General features: G+C 43.8%; 1 protein-coding gene across 5 annotated transcripts in view; it reads left to right on the top strand.

Moving 5' to 3' along the window:
• The window catches only part of LOC115380713 (regulator of G-protein signaling 6-like), a 42490-nt gene that overhangs the window by 8760 nt on the left and 16581 nt on the right, over nucleotides 1-17149 (top strand). The gene's annotated exons all lie outside the window — the stretch shown is intronic.

Here is a 17149-nt window from a genome sequence, read left to right as displayed (position 1 = left end):
AAAGGCTCGCCTGCCTGTCTGCCTGCCGCTGTCCATGAGTCACACTCTACACTCACTGACAAGTGCCTGTGGGGCCCACCGAGGATATATCTCTCCTCTTTTAAGACTAACCTCTATCCGAGGTGTCTATGGGCTGCTATTCACTGTTCCTGTGTGCACTTAAGATAACACAGTCCAGCCAAACGCTCTGAATATCACCTCTGCAGCTGTAGGGATGAGTTCTCCCAGTGCTTTATCAAGTATCACTGGTTTTACACCGTCCCCACTGGCACCACCGGAGCCTTTATCTGAGGCGCTGGTATGGGCTCAACTATCAGGGTCATGCTGAAGCCTGTGCCTCTATGCTAAGTGCCAGTGTGGGTTGCTTTCCTAGTTGGGTCAATAAGATAAAACAACAGTAACAGTAACAGCGCAGAGCTCTATCTCTTATATAACCAACTCCTGTCTGGTTAGTACAGTATGTCGGGCATTCTCTTTCTAGTTAAGCGGATGGACCAACACATGAAAATCCTAGAAGTCAGCTGAAAAACAAATCATAATTGGATAATTCACAGCATGTTGGCAGCCGGCGCACTGTGTTGACAGGATTATTCACCTCATCCATAAAGAAGTGCTGTGACTGAAATAAAAGGCTTTGCTCCAGCGAGGAAAGTCCTGCCTCTGCCAGTGCTCCTCTGCTCTTTCTCCCTGTTTGCCACTGTTGACAATGTGCTCTTGAAGTTGTACATTTAGCAATTAAACAGTGATTTGTGCTGCGGAGCAAAGCGTAAAGCTGCATATGCCTTCATATAGTGGTGATAATGGGGAGCTCGGTGGGGGGAAGTCAGCTGGCACCACTCTGCCCCACTTCTATATACCATCCAACTCCCCCCGAGCTTCACACTTATCACAGGCTGAAATAGCTGCCTGGAATTGCTCTGTAGATGGACCACGTCACAAATGCCTCTTACTGTACTCTGAATAACCTCAGCATCTCCGCAGGACACAGAGGGAGTTCACTCCACTCCTACAGAGCAGATGATACGGAAATAGTGGAAATGTGTATGAAATTACAGCGATTGACTTGAGGATGATTTCCACATTGGATCCAATTTCCTCTAACTGCGCTGATTTTGATGTGTAATAGAATAAATAAGCAAACCAGTTTCCTATTGAATTGTTGCTGATAATGCTGATAAAAAAAATTAAGTCGTGTGTGTTAGTATAAATACTGGAAGGACATGGGAGGCTGCTCCGGCCATGGCTTTAGTTTGTTAAAAGCAGCTTTTTCTCAGTGCCCTACTTGCCCCAAAATGGCACTGTGACATGTTTGACAGCAGAGACTGGCAGAGCAGACTGTTGCCATTACAGGCCCACATAGTCTTACTCAGGCGTCTTCACTTCTTAATACAGAGCAGAGCAGCATGAAGTGGTGTGAGACCAATACATTTATAACAATAATAGACTAGGCACTGCCCATAAGCACGAGTTTACAGGGTGCTTTAGCGGGGAGGCATAAAAGCAGGAACAGTAAAACAATTAAAGAGGACATTAAAATAGCAATATTAAATACAACATTAAAAGGGAGGCCATTACATGAAAACAAGTCTATAAAATGTGATTTAAAAGATGGTGCAGACATGGCCAGCCTAATGTCCTCAAATGCTGCTCTTCTGGCGGCTCCTAAATCCAGATTTAAAAAAAAAAATAAAAATACAAAGGTGACACTGTGTTTGCCATCAGGGCCCCAAAACTCTGGAACAACCTTCCACAGGAGATTAGGGTGGCTAAGTCTATCTCTTAAGTCTCCTCTTAAAGCGCACTTTTAAGACTTCCTGTGATCCTTTTATCTTGCTTTCTCATACCATTGTGAGAAGGTATATCCCACTGCTCACACCATTACTGTTTTTTTTTTTAAATAATTTTCATTCATTTTATTTTGAACTAGTTTTATGACCACGGCACACATTGTACTCATGATGGGCTTTTTTTGGGTCGTGAGAACACCTTTACCAAACCCTGGTGCACATCAAAATTTCAAACCAGCGCACTTGAAAGAGGTGGTCTCAGCTTATTTTTATTTGAACGTGGCTGATATGTTGACACATGAGAAAATAACATCTTCTCTTTATGTGCTTTCTTCTCTGATCAATAATAAGCAACATGTCACTTTGGTTTACATGCCTTGGTGCGCTTTTATTTGAGCCATGACAAAGCCAACCCAACCAAATGAAAAAAAAAAAAAAAAAGAAGAACAATGTATCAAACAACTTGTTATTTCAGAACATACAAATGGATTATAGGGTGTGAAAGAGAACCAAGGCTGTACTGTATAGTGAAAAGAGACATGCTTTCAGCAGGAGCACTAAAATTTTAAAACCATCTCTATTTCCACCTCTATATCTATCTACCTAGTGGAAAGATGTTGAAATTGAGGATAATATGTTCCCTTCATTTGCTGCTAGTTAAAGTTCTAGCTGCTGCATGCTGAATGAGCTGGAGATGTAAGGGTGACTTTTGCCTTAGGCAGGAATGGAGGTAATAGCTGTAGTCTGAATGAGATGGAGGCATGTATGATCTCTGTGTCTGTGGAGGGAAAAAAATGATTTTTTTATGTCTTGCTCAGTAGTATGAAGTATGACTAGAAACAATGATTTGCTTTGGCTCTTCACAAAAGTTAATTCATTCTCAAAGATTACTTGTGAAGTTTTGGGTATTCTGACCTTGTGTTGGACAAAGAAGATGATGTAGAAGTAGATATCTGGAGCTGGAGGGGCCATACAAGACTATTCCAAATTGTTTACACAACTCAGTGGTGTCTTTGAGGCATAAAAGTCATCTCATCAAATATGTATAGCAATGAAAAGAGACTTTTTAAATGATGCTGTCATGAGGGAGCATGAAGAGGGAGAAAACAATGGGGCCTGCAATCGAACCCTGAGGGATCCCCCAGGTGATATCTGTTGAACTAAATGAAGAATTGCCTGTTGTTAAAGCTTCTATTTGAGAGGTGGAATCTTGCATAACTCAGTGCTGTGCCGGTGGTGAAATCCACCCAGTATTTCAGCTGGTAAATTAAAATTGCAAGATCAAATGTGTTGAATGCTACACTAAGGTCTAGAAGGACTGAGAAATCCCCTGCATTCGTTGTTAAAATAGGTCACTCAGTTTGAGAGGGGTTGTCTTTGTGATACGTATCAACCTAAAGCTTGAAGAATTTCTCAAAAATGTTGCTGTTCTTTTTCTAAAACTATTACTGCTTCTAAAGCTGTTCTTCTAAAACTAACACTGGGCTGTGGATATGGGCATGTAGTTTGTAAATGGAATGCGAAAAAAATATGTTTTGACCTTGTTAGCTACTTTTCCATTTCACAATATGCGTACAGTCTTTTTCTCCTTAACTGATATCGCATTTGGTTTCTGTTTCGACAGGATATACATTAATTTAAAATAGCAACATGCTCTCAAAATGCCATTTCTCCATTTCTAATGAATCAGGGCTTGATTTCATCAAGGGCAGTCGAACTGTTGAAATCTCAAAACATTACAGTTGACAGAGAATGATTTATAGTCAATAAAATGCAAAGAACTGGTTAATTACAGAAAAACATTATTCAGTAACTTTGTGGGAGCGCCATCAAGTAAAGTAAGTGCAGAGATTTCTTGAGATATCAACATATAAAATGAGCCCTAATCAGCAAGGTAGATCTGGAATTGGAAATTTCCTAACATTTAATCTTTCATAATATCATAAATAAAAGTAGCAGATTTTCTGCAATCTCTTTGCAGGGCCTGTGTTGTGTCATTAGGCCATGGAGATGGATTAACTATGTGAACTGATCTGGTTTTCAAGGGCGCAGGGGAGGCTGATGAGCATAGGTCATTAAAGCAGCTAACCAGATCATTTGTGCGTACAGTATGTGCAGAATGAGCCGTAAGTCTGCTTTTACTCAATTCGGCTGATGAAAATTTAATAGTTGATTGACCATTAAGGATACAGGAGCGGATGGTCCATTTATGGCTGGATAACATTATTCTTAAAAAAAAAAAAAAAGAAAAAGAATAAAAAGAACGCTTGTGAACAGAGAGAAAAATCCCCAGTGAAAGACCGCTAACATTTAAGCCAAGAATAAGTGTGTCACCATAGTTGTGCTTTGAAGAAAGGAAAGATTCATTGATTTTTTTCTTCCAGTGATATTATTTGAAGAATAATCAACATGAAATATTGAAATACCAATAATTACAACTCTGTCATATTTGGCGACTAGAAAAGTTGCAGAATCCTTCTCTCTCTTTTCTATTTCAATGTTTATCTGTGGAAACAAGCCTCCCCTTACTGCAATGCCACGTCATATTCAGAATTTGACCCTGCCACTGCATCCGCCTTTCTGCTCCACTGTTCCTCTCCTACAGCCTTATGTTATTCATGCTACAATTTTTGGCAGGTACTTCAACTCAGACGTGCTCAAACCTCTGGGGATCTTGATGCTTCTCGCCTCCTCTTGTCCCATTTTCAATCTCACAACACTGCTAATCAAAGAAGAGGGGTATTTTGCCACTGTTGCCAATTTTTACTTGTTTATGGTGTGTTTTATTCCTGTGATGGCTGACCAGCTGGTGATGAAAGCATCCTTATATGGTGAACAAAACTGATGAGGTGTTGTTCTGAGGTGGAGAAAGGAAAATAAATACATAAAAATCCATACGTCTCAGTGACATGATATTTCATATTTTCACATTGGTATGCCTCTTTAGCGAGCTCTTTTTCCTCTCAAGGCTTACAAGTAAGAGTTCTCAACAAATTACAAATAACAGAGCAGGATCTTGTCTCACACATCCACATATGAATCAAACATGACACACAAATCGCTGCTAATTACCTCCGACAAATACTGTAGTACTGTACAGCTTGCAGCTTGTCAGCCAACCATGGCTGTAAAAGGGCCGTTCTGATCATGACATCGCTTTGAATAGGCTTATCGATGTCACCCCATCACCATCTGTCAACACCCCTCTTTCCCTTGTTTACAATAACATCTAATAGGTAGAAGTAGGTTTCCGTTACATAAAATGTTAAAGTGATTTCAGGCAGGACAGAGGAGAAAGAGAGACAGTGTCATCTGTGTAGTGTTGACCCACAGGTAATGATGGAGTGGCTGTTCCTGGAGTGGTGTGACTCGCTATAATTGTCTCTAGGTTGAGGATGAAGCAGGGATGAGTCACTCAGGCCCAAATGTTAATCACCACAGCCAGCGCATCTGACTAAACAGCCCTTGGAGATACCAGACCATTTGGCCCTGCTCCAGAGCATGGACCTGCTTCCCAATAACACATTCCCTGCCATGGCTGAACCCCGCTCCCATCAACAACCCCCCTCCTCCTCTTGGGCTTCCTCAGCTGAGCTGTAGCATGTACACAACTGTTGCCCTGCAATGGCAAAAATGAAATGAGCTAATGACTGAGATGCCTGTGTGTGTTTGTTTGCTTTACTCACAGTTAGTTATAGTGAATAAAGAAGACAGTTGTCCTCAGGTACGCAGGCTGCGGCTTCAAATTCAATTTGTGAAGTTAGGCAGGCTGCGTTAGACGTTAAACAATCAGATTTCTCCTATAGGAAGGTTGAAAATGATAGAGTTGTCCTTGTGGGAGACCTTTCCGTGTGCCGACTCCCATTTCCACTCCGATTGCTCTGTCAATAACTCATACGGCAGAGGCCAAATCTGTAACAAAGACTTGATTACTTTCATCAGATCGGGCAAGAAAAAAACTGATGGAAAATTCAAACCCTGGATCCCCAGTTCTGCACTTATTTTTGAACTCTGAAACCAAGTGTCATATGCGTTCTACTAGTGTGAGAAACAAGCCTTCCCTCACAAGTATTTACATTTGTGAAGCATTATGGGATTCATTTATTTGGACACTCAAATGCGCACGGCCTTGAATTTGACGCCATCGCGCTCTCCTTAAATGGCAATTACAGTCTTCATGATGGAGAAAAGAAGGCAGGAAGGGAGGGCTGAAGCTTTTAAGCTCCTAATAATCATCAGAATCGATAGGGCAGAGAGAGGCTTTGACAATGCTGCAATAGGGCGGTAACACGAGAAGACGCTAATATGGTTATTCCCACGCCTTGGAGGCATGGCCAGCACTGATGCACATTCAGAAACCCGTGTGATTTTTTTTTTTTTTTTTTCCACAACAAGTCTCTGGGTTGGAATATTGTCATGGAAAGTTAATGAATGAAGTTCACTTCATTTGCTGCCAGTCTGGATGTAAAATTCATGATCTTGGGTGGCCTCATCCAGACACCCAACCTTAGCCCCACTCCACAGTCTTAATTATCTGCTCATGGCTGTTGCATATTCATTTGAAGGCTGGTGATGAAGAACACTGTAAGGATATCTCCCAAATTAGGCCTTATGTAACACCCTGCTGTGACCTGCCAGGTGTGTGTCTTTGTACATGTAGTGTCCTGGTCCTTGACTCCAGCTGAAGAAAATATGACTGTATACATGCTGACACTTATATCTGATTGTGGTTCGCATTCTTATGTCCACTTTATAGAAAAGCAGTAGATCTGTTTCACATCGCTTTGTGATAAGCTTAATCCGCTTGTCAGCTAAAGTACGATCTTGAGCTAAAGTATGACATTTAGCTTCTATGAAACAAGTTATTATTCTGCGGCGGCCCAGATGGAAATGACTCCGGCTGTTAACAAAGCTAAATGGCATATTAAGAAAAAAGTGTTTTATTCCCATCTGAGCTCGCACATTAGCATCCATCCACTATAAATACTCTTGCATTATAATAAAGTAGTCGGATTAGCAGATGTTAAATCTCTGTAAAACAGACCATGGTCTTTATACAATCACTGTCTAAGCCTTTGCAGGATTTTACCAGAGGGCCATCAGTGTTCTGTACCATGAAAATTGCCACCCAAATACAGGCCTAATTTTCTGGAGTTTAAGAGGACCATCTGCAAACTTTGCACTGCTGTGGGGAGACAGTGACATTTCCAGATTTTGGACACCGTATTTGTCCTTTCTCCCTCCCTCTCTCTCTCTCTCTCTCTCTCTCTCTCTCTCTCTCTCTCTCTCTCTCTCTCTCTCTCTCTCTCTCTCTCTCTCTCTCTCTCTCTCTCTCTCTCTCTCCCAGCTCCCAGTGTATAATGTTTTCTCCGTCATCTTTCTGATGTGCAAAGACCTAAGGCAGGTATGGCCGAGCTACTCGCCGCCACACAGATAGGACGCAGCCACGGAGAAACACAGAAAACTTCACTTTATTTTGTAATATAGCGAGAGGACTTTAGATCACAAAGCATGGCTAGCCCCTTTCTAGGAAGCCTGTTCAATAATTCAAGGGGGTGTGATGGTTAGGTTGCAAATTCCAGCTTTTGCGGACATAATAGATGGTTCATTTTTGGCTCCCCTGAGGTAAAAGAATAAAATATTCATGAGCAAACTTGAGCATTTGGTTGCTGCTTAGCCCTGCATTAGTTAGCGCTGAGGGTGGTCTGTTGACATTATAGATAATCAATCAGCAGTGAGTAAGGATTTGATGCCATAAATATACCAAGTGTAGCATCCAAACATGATTAGTCATCAATGTTATCATTAATTTCATGCCAAAACTGCACTTGTCCTTTAAAGTGAGGCTGCCATTTTGAAGCAGATCCCATTATCAAACACTTGTTTTGATCCTGTGATGCAATTATGGCAGCCTCACCCCCCACCACCACCACCTCAGGCCTCATTCAGTTTTTATTAAAAGACGATTAGAGGATGATAATTGGACGAGTGCCGTGTCAGGGAGAGGATGACAGCGTGACAAAGGCCAGCACTGCTGACATCTCTTCCTTGGGTCCCTATCAGGAAGAGGAGTCATCCCCCCGGGGGCCAGGGGAGGCAAAGCACAACACAGGTGTGTGGAGCTGCCTGCTGCCCTGTGGCAGTATGAGATGAGATTTCCCCCTCACTTGTCAGCCCAGCCTGCTGAATTTCATTACCTATATCTGTGAGTTCGAAGAAACAAGGCTTTATTGCCGGCATGGGAAATCTTTCACCTAGCAAGAACAGAGCTGTTTTCATAGCACTGCTCCAGTCTTGAAATGATTTTGTTGAGAAAAAAAAAAATCCTAAAGCTGCTGACTATTGCATGCAGCACACCATTGGTGAATGTGCCAGTTGCTGTCTGACAGCAGGCTTGGTTTGTGTTAAGTTTTCAAGGATCTGTATACTGTAGGTCCAGAGGCACATTTCCCCTGCGCTCCACAGAGCCAGGCACCTCCTCTCTCTTTCATAACAGCTCTTTTCACTCAGTCCCTCTGTTGTCAGAGTAACACTCCTTACCCCTAAAAGCCTGTCAGAATACTAACACTCAGGAGGAGAGCCAACACGGGTAATAGGGACATCACGTCTGCACTAACAGTGGTGTGTAGGTGGCTGTTATACACTGTGGTGGAAGGGGGAAGGGATGGAGCTTAATGATACACAGTGGAGCTATAAATTTCCTCCGTTTTACCAGTAGCCATGACAGGAAATCCATGTGTCTTCAAAAGGTCAAGGGCCTCTCTTACTCACTGATTGCATATGAGCATAGGAGCACATGAGGATCCAAGGGAAGAAATAGAATAATTTTGTGCTGGTGAAAATGTGTATATTTTTCTTGACGTGGCAGGGGATGAAACATACCCTCTCCTGGGAGAGTTTTAGAAGGAATTAGGAGCAGATGGGATCATAGAAAGATGACATAAGTTTAAAAAATAAATAAATAAATAAGTAAAAAAAAAAAAAAAAAAGTACTCATTTAAATCAAGACTTGGCTAAGCTGATTAAGATGTGATGCATCATTTCGCTGCCAAGTGCCTCTAGTATGTGGTGCACGTACTCCTGCGCAGACACATGCATACAAGTAGATGCCCATACACACATGCATGAACACACGCATCAGCCATTCAACAGTTTGCCAGTGACAGGCTAAAGCAGCATCTGTGTTTGTGTTCTAATGCATGGAGCCGAGCGCAGATGGGAGTGGCTGGACCTGCCCTCCACTTGCATTTCACTGTTACTAGGGAACACATCTTGTTATCTCAAACCTCTTATGCAAGGACCGTGCCATACCTGCTTTAATGTGTACATCAACCTTTATCTATCTATCTATATATATATCTATCTATCCATCTGCCTATCTCTCTGTCCCTCTGCTCTTGTCTTTGCGCAGCTGAGACACCAAGCACAGGCTTCCAAGCCCAGTGAGGCTGAGGCAAACCTGGGCTTGATGACACTTCCTCTCGCTAACCCAATTACCACTGAGCCTCAAGGAATGGGACCGACAGGAGCGGTGTGTCAAGGGACGCCACCAACATCAAAGGCCGACAGATGGTCCTGAGGTTTTATCACCACCTCGAACCAACCTCCTGCCAATATGATCGCATGATTAGCTCGTGAAGTGCCCCAGAAATGGAGCCAAAATGAAGATATCTTCATTTAGAAAGTGGATAAATACAAACTCATTCAAACGGACACCAAGTCCCGTGCAGATTTCAGCGGCTTTGGCCTAGCCTGATATAGAAAAACAGGATGCTGTGGCTTGGGAGTGAGACTTTGAAGACAAGGACTTGTCGCTGAAGTGAACAAGTTGGCAGTCATTGATACTTTGTCGCTTGGCGAGGCTGTGTCTGTCACCCCAGCTGCTCGGCGAGATATATGGCCAATTACCACTGCTATTTTGAGTAGGCATGTGGCAATCAGCAAAAGCAAGGTTGGTATTTAGTACCCCTCTCCTTACAGAGGGGGTAATGGCGAGTAATAGCTTTCACTAGCCGCTGAGCTCCTCAACTGGCAGCAGCAGCAGCAGCAGCAGGATTGTGCCCAATCTGATGCCCACATAGGGGATCTAAATGGTGTGCATCTTCACTTGCATCCTCAAAATAGAACAGCGGTATCCATTGCCTATCACCCGACACCGTCACTCTATTGTTGATTTCCACTTTGCCTCCTGCACATTTTAGCAGCTTGGCTTGGTCTCACATACAGGCGAGAACGCTGTGAATTAGAAGTCAGACTTATCTTAGATTTCTCCCTCGGCTGAGACAAGTCGAAGACACCAAAAGTGATAAAAAAGCTAGAGAACCCTCCCCGAGAGCTGTTTATATAACAATCAGGCAGCTATGGCATCGCAGCAGCAGAGGCCATATGCTTTTCTTGAGCAAAGTCTGTTAGCCTTATTCGCTTCTTTTCCGAACGAGCCGTCACATCCCACATCTCCGTCTTTGCTGTTTTTCATTACTTTGCAAGCAAATAGCCCTCATTTGCTTTTCTCCACCTAATAGCTCAGCAGTGGCTCTGAGGACAGTGAACTTTATTAGATTGCAAACCTCCGCAGAGTCCCACAGGTGCTCACAATACTGCTGGTGTGAGAGGTGTTTGCTTTGGCTTACGGGGGGAAAAAAAGCTGGTGTGTGGTGTAATTGGCTTTGCACTGCACCTTTATGTAAATTAGATCTGAGGCAATTCTCGCAAAGGGGTTAACTGCAGGTGATATGATTCAGTCCCCCTGGAGCAAATGACCTTTTTTTTTTTTTTTAGTGGCTGTGGCTGTGGCTGATTTCGTACACGGTGAAATGGAATTGGCATTTCCGCATAGACTCCGACTGAACTGTGAGGAAAAAGTGGCCTATAAAAAGCAGTTGAATTTGAAATTGCTGATGCCCTTCAAGAGTGCCCTTCATTTCAGACAGTGTCTCTTAGAAGTAGTCTCTGTATCTGCTGGGCACTCTGCTCATGAGTGGACTGTCTATTCAGAGGAACATACTCCTGTTTCCCCTGCACTCAAGCCCTTAGCAACCCATGGAGTGTCTAACAACAGACAGTTACAAGAGGGGAGATTATCTTTTTCTGTCCTCCTTGAGTCTCATCAACCGAAAGGTGACCTGATGAGTCACTGTGGTTTGTGGGTAGGCTTATACTCTCCTGAGCCTAGCCTGTCTTAACCTTGCCTAGCGTGGCCAAGCATCTCCGTCTGCTGTTACTCACAACCCTGCCAATCCCGGAGTTTTGATTTTAAGTATCTGCATCTTTTGATTTTGTGGAACATACAGCGTTCGTTATTTTTATTTTTTTATTTTATTTTTTTTTTTTTTAAAGAAGGAAAAAACAGGAAGCACTGTTGTTTAGATCACCGCTTCCTCTCAACAAATTTGATCAGATATTGCAAATTTAGTAAAGCTGGCTCGCTCTGCCCATGCCGGATGAAAACTGCAGAAACTTTTAATTGCTTGGTGCTTTTTGCCTCTGTGTTGCCCTGGAGATTGAGAGTCACACTCACACACGCACACACACACACACACACACACACACACTGCACCCACCCATCCCATCTCCACATCACACCAATGTCATTTTTCCATAATGAGGGATCCTCAACTGGCTGAAACAAGTGACAAACACCCTCATCAACACCCTGTCTGAGCTGCCATATGGGTCTGACTGGTTCTGAACAAAGCGCCGAATCAAGGGACACTTCTGGATCTCAAGCTCCCTCCCCGTGGACCATCCGGCTGGGTGGGCAATCAAGCAGCAGCTAATTGGACTCTTTTTAGCGTCCTGTACCTCTGGGCCCGTTTGTCAGGACAGGCTCTCAATTAGGAATGACTGTTATGACTACTCAAGCAAAGGGGAACCCGCGATGCCCAGTCTCTGAGTGTATTACAGACGAATTAACAAGGAGGACAGGCTATCACTAAACAAATTTTGAATTTAATACGGGGACTGTTTTGCATGAACAGATGAAGGCACAGTGTCTCTGCGACTACGCTGCAGTGTTTACATCTTCGCTGACAGGAAGTTGAAGCCACAGTATCTTCTTAATGCTCTTGATGTGTTGCCTCGTTCCTGAGCTTTGAAACAAAAACCTAAAGGAGCTTTCAGCAGAACAATACAGGAATGTGCCATAGCATACATTTGACCTTCAGGCAGGCTTTTCTCGCTACCAGTAACCCAGAGAAGCAGGATTTGAGTGATTATGTTTTTGTTTTCTCCGCACAAACAATTAACTTTAGTGCATTTACAATCCGGCGCCACTAATGATTACAGGGATTATTTATGAAAGGTATTGGCAAAGGGAAATGGCACCGGAGTGTAAAAGCATTTTTCAGCCGCAGTAGTTGATGAGAAAACAGTATTACGTTGCAAAAAAGACAGATTCTTCCTGAGGGGTATTCCTGTGGAGATGGCAATTTGGAATAGAAATGGATCAGTGAATGTCTCTCTTTCAGAGCCATTTGGACATCGGTGATGCCTCACTGAAACTCCGTATTAACAATAGCAGGTAAATGGGTTTTGGCGATGATGAGAATAGCCGAGGGCTTTAAGCTAAACGGGCGTGCATGTATGCGCGTGCGTGCCTGTGTGCATGCACGTGCACATTTCCGTGAATGTGCATGTGCATGTGTGCCCTTATGCATAACATCCGTCAGTCCGGATGTGCAAATGCGGTCTACTCACACATCTCTAAATTAGCATAACTTTCCATTGGACATCAGGGCTTTTCCAGCCGACTGAGCTGCGTTGCTCTCTGCATGGCCTGTCACAGGGGCGCAGGGGCTGTCACTGCCTCCCCCTGGTGTGTCAGACCCAGCAGAGAAGCTCCCACAGCCTCCTCATCATGACTCGGCATGCTAACGCCCAGCAGTCTGTGCCTGGGTGGAGCGGGGCAGGGATGAGATGAGAGGGGGAAGCGTGTGTGTGTATGTGTGTGTGTGTGTGTGTGGGGGGGTCCTCTTTCTCTCTCCAGCAGGCCTTATTCTCACCTCCGTCCCCAGGGCACAGCACACCAGCTGGAACCCTCTTAATTATGTACCCAGTATGGCGCAGAGGTCAGAATGGCACAGGAAAGCACTATGTGACAGGTTGTGTACTTTAGAGAGAAGTTACTCCCCAGTAATAAGTTGTGGTAACACTTGATGGAACAGTATATAATATATTTTGTATCCCCACTGCATATTATGCACACAATTGCTCTTACAATGTGCAGGCATGATAAAACTTTCTAAGTCCCTGCATGACAGTGTGAGTTATATGAACTGGCTGGAATTGGTGCAAAACTTTAGAAAGTAGGTTAGGCATTAGTCTTGCTGCCCGCCACTTGGACACCCGTCCCGTCGTTTCCCCCCACCAACCTAAATGTCTTTCAACAATGACAAGTGTGTCTGAGTCCACTGATGGCTTCTGAATCATTAATGGCCCTATTACTGCATGATACATCTTTTAGCAGCCGCGCTCTCATTTCTGAAGACTGGGCCAGTTTTTAATAGCTTCATCTCTGGCCATTTTTGGAAGAGGACGGAGGATTTCAGTCAGCCGAAGAAGTGATTATCCCACAGTTTCAGTCCACGTACCGCGGTTCAGTGTGTCACATTTACTCGATGGCTGAAGAACACCTACTTTCTTTCACCGATGTTCCAGTGTAATTGCACCTCGCTAATGAAGATTCTCAGCTTCAGATCCTTTTCTTGCACAGGTGCACAGACGTGGCAGTTTGTTTTGAATGCCCTCACCTGAGATTGGAGTAACTGCCTTTTCATAAGCTGGTAGCCTCACTTAGTTATGTTGTACTTTACCTCAACTGCACCTTCACACCGCTGCATTTGCCACACAGATGGGTGGCAGAGTGCAGTATTTGTGCTTCCTTGGCTGCCTGGGCCCTCAAAGTTATTACTGATAAGATGGCCATATAACAAAGGGACCCAGATACACACACACACACACTAACACGCAAGCACACATGGAGCCATGCACTGATTCAAATTTGCACACATACACGCACACGCTGCAAGCGCAAATATACAGTGACACCATACACAAGCGCTCTCCTGATAACCGTTTATGGAGCTTTGGTGGCGAGGGGCAAAGTGCTGTTATCGCAGGCGAGCAGCAATGTTGGGCTCTCAAAAGCCCTCCACACCAAGCTGCAAACACCATTAGCTTCTACAGCCAGGAGATACGACGTGCTACTTTCTGTAGCCGTGCCAAGCACTTCTTGTCCGCTGTCATCCTATAGGGAGATAATGAGTTCTTTTTCTATGCCGCTCCCCGAGTCCAAGCTCCATTATTACACAAGAACAAAAGAACTTAATCCTTCCCATGTTGTTGTGTCTCAGGGGGTGCGTGGAGTTGTTCAGTGTTGCATCAAATGGGGCTGATTTCAATGCCCACCCTCCCCCCCACCATCCCCCCCACTCGCGCCACCACCATACCCCCCACCCCCCAACTGTTTTGTGTTGAAGGTTTGTCTTCAAAGGATAGACTGGAATGTTTCACTGGTAATCTGCTGGCTGATTGTGCTTCTGTGAAATATTTATGCTCACATGTAGGCGAAAGCAGGCCAAAAATACCAAGGCTGTATTCACAACACAGAGGACAGATGCTGTGTGCTGCTCTCTCTCTCTCTCTCTCTCTCTCTCTCTCTCTCTCTCTCTCTCCCTATAAGAGATTTATCAACAGAGTCAAGGCAGTAATTCTCCATAGTGGATCTTCAATAATTCATACCAAGACACTCTCTCAAGCTGATGGTGAGAGAGTGGTAATTGTCTTGCCACACAGGCCTCTCTCTCCCCCTCTCTTCTCCGCATTATGTCTATTATTAAATCCATATGCATCTAGAATGTGTTACTCAGGTGTTTTGTTGTAGATTTATGGGGAGCGTGTGTGAATCATCCATTAAATGCTTTGCCAGGCAGCATGATTACCTTTGATTGCAAAGCTGGCAGAGTAAATATAGCATGCTATGCTGTCTGCCTCTCTGTTTCTCTTTACTCCCCCATCTCTCCCTCTCTCTCTCCTCTTCTCATTCAAGGCAGCCAGAAAGGCAGGATATCTGCTCCTCTGATTGAGGCCCATGGGTTTTGATTGGCTCTCTCCAGGGGGGCTGGTTTCTGGGATTCAGGGGAAGCCAGCATAGCGCAACATAACTTATTTTGCTGCCAGGTATCATGAGTTATTCCTGTATGTTCCATTTAGGCCGACAAGATCATGCAGAATTAAAGGAAATCAGAAAGCACACTTGGCTCAAGAAAAATACCGTGAGCATAAAGTTGTCAGGAGGAGCTATGTGCAAGGAACTTCATCGCAGCTGTCCGACCACGTTCTACAGGTTAAACATAGATTGAAGGTGCTAGATGCTGCAGGAATAAAGTATGAGGAATAAGGTTTCACTTGCTGCGTGGAACACAGAGACCAGGACAAGCTGCATGCTGAGCAACCTGCTGCAAGCTGCTGAAGCTCGCTTTAGGTGTGTTGACTCCAGGCTGCTCGTCTTCAGGCCTCACACACACACACACACACACACACACACACACACACACACACAGAGCAGAGCAGCTGGAAGGAGCTCATGCACAGATCTGCTGGTTTGAATGATGGATGAAAGGTGGAGAAGGAGAGAAGAAAGAGGAAAAGAGGAGAGCGTGTGAGTGAGTATGTGCATGTGAGAGTGCTGACTTACTATTCAGATGCACGGGGAGCCATAAAGAATTTAATGGGCTGTGCAACGACCTTAGCAACTATATGGTGGGCTACCGATAATACAGCTAAGGGTGCTAAATCAGGCTCTTTTTAATGGTGATTGATTTCTAGTGGGAGACTCCATCAGGCCTCGGTCTATTGCAATAGGGAACGCAGCGTAGGGCAACACTTACAGAACACTGACCTGTTCGCATCAATGCATGACCTGACCTGACTATTGACTCATAAACGCACAGCTGTTGATATATATATATATATATATATATATATATATACATCTCCATGTGTTTCTAAGTCTGTGTGTGTGTGTGCCTGTGCATGTGTGTCCATGTCCTTGAGTGACTGTGGATGTGTGGATGTTTGTGTGTTCTCCCCTGTGTAGTGACTGAGTGGCGAGCCGAGCCATGCCTAATTTTAGGCTGCCGATGTGTGATGTGTTTGGGGCTCTGGCTGCGTCGGAGGTGTGATGTTTATCTCTGCCTCTGGGGAATAGCTGTGACAGCCTTTTTCAATGGGCCACAGCTCCCTCAGCAAAGCCTGTGTTTTACATCTGGGTTTGATAAATCACCCCAACACACATGGGCTATATTTTGCATGCAAGCACCCATACTCTCATATTTTTTTTTAATCACTATACTATCCCATCCTATTGATTTATACCCCTTTCACAAAAAGCTGGGAATATTACGGTGTGTTGATCCGGGTTCCGTCCGTCTTTGAGGAGCTTCACACCAAGCCTCGTAGACGGGAGCGTCCCATGGGCTGTCAGCTTATGTCATCATCAAAAGCACATGTTCAAATTCTGCGTTCAACTTGATGCTCCAACATGGAGTGACACTGGAAATTCACACCAAGCAGAGCACAGTGTGACCCAGGCCTCAACCCTGACCTTGAACATGTTTGTGTTTTAAAAGCTGAGCCCTGCTGCAGGGTAGGGCTGGGCAACAGTCTTAAAATCATCATGATACTCATAAGGATTTTTTTATGCTAATGTATATAGCACCATATGATCCAGTGAATGCAAAATCATGCCATATGATCCTGTCAATGAAAGTGTGATGTCACGCAAAACTCCAACAGGTCAACTCAAACACAGTTAAACAAATAATATTACTCAAACCATTTTACACCTAATTTTGTCAGTTTACATGTTTTTGTTATAACCAGTTTAGAATTGTGTGTAATGACATTATAAAATCACAACATTCCCCCACAAAACAATAATATTGCGTTATCATCCAGCCCTAGTCCAGTGTGAAATGGGTAATACATTCATTCACAAAGCCTTACCTAAACCTGGCCTGAACTTAACCCTGATGTTAACTCTTAACTCTAAATTAGGCCTGTTGTTAGGTAAATCCTCAGGGTATCCTCAAGGAAGTTTGGTTTGCAGTAGCTATTAGGTCACATAATAACATTTACAACAACAGGCATCAGAAGCAGTGCAAAATGAGCACTGCTTCGATACAAAAGCGATACAAAATATATAATGTCTACAAATTTTAGACACTAAAATAAAATAGGATAGAAAACATGAAACTTGAAGGATCAATAAAAAGGATGGAGACATTCCTAAACATATAGGCAACTTTCCTGTATGCCTCAATAATTAACCAGTTTCTCAAAGTTTTTCACCACCAAAAATGAGA

Source organism: Myripristis murdjan, chromosome 22 (assembly GCF_902150065.1).
Source record: "Myripristis murdjan chromosome 22, fMyrMur1.1, whole genome shotgun sequence".
In the NCBI taxonomy this organism is placed as follows: domain Eukaryota; kingdom Metazoa; phylum Chordata; class Actinopteri; order Holocentriformes; family Holocentridae; genus Myripristis; species Myripristis murdjan.
Note: the sequence above shows the minus strand (reverse complement) of the source record. Positions and strands in the feature narration are given on the sequence as shown.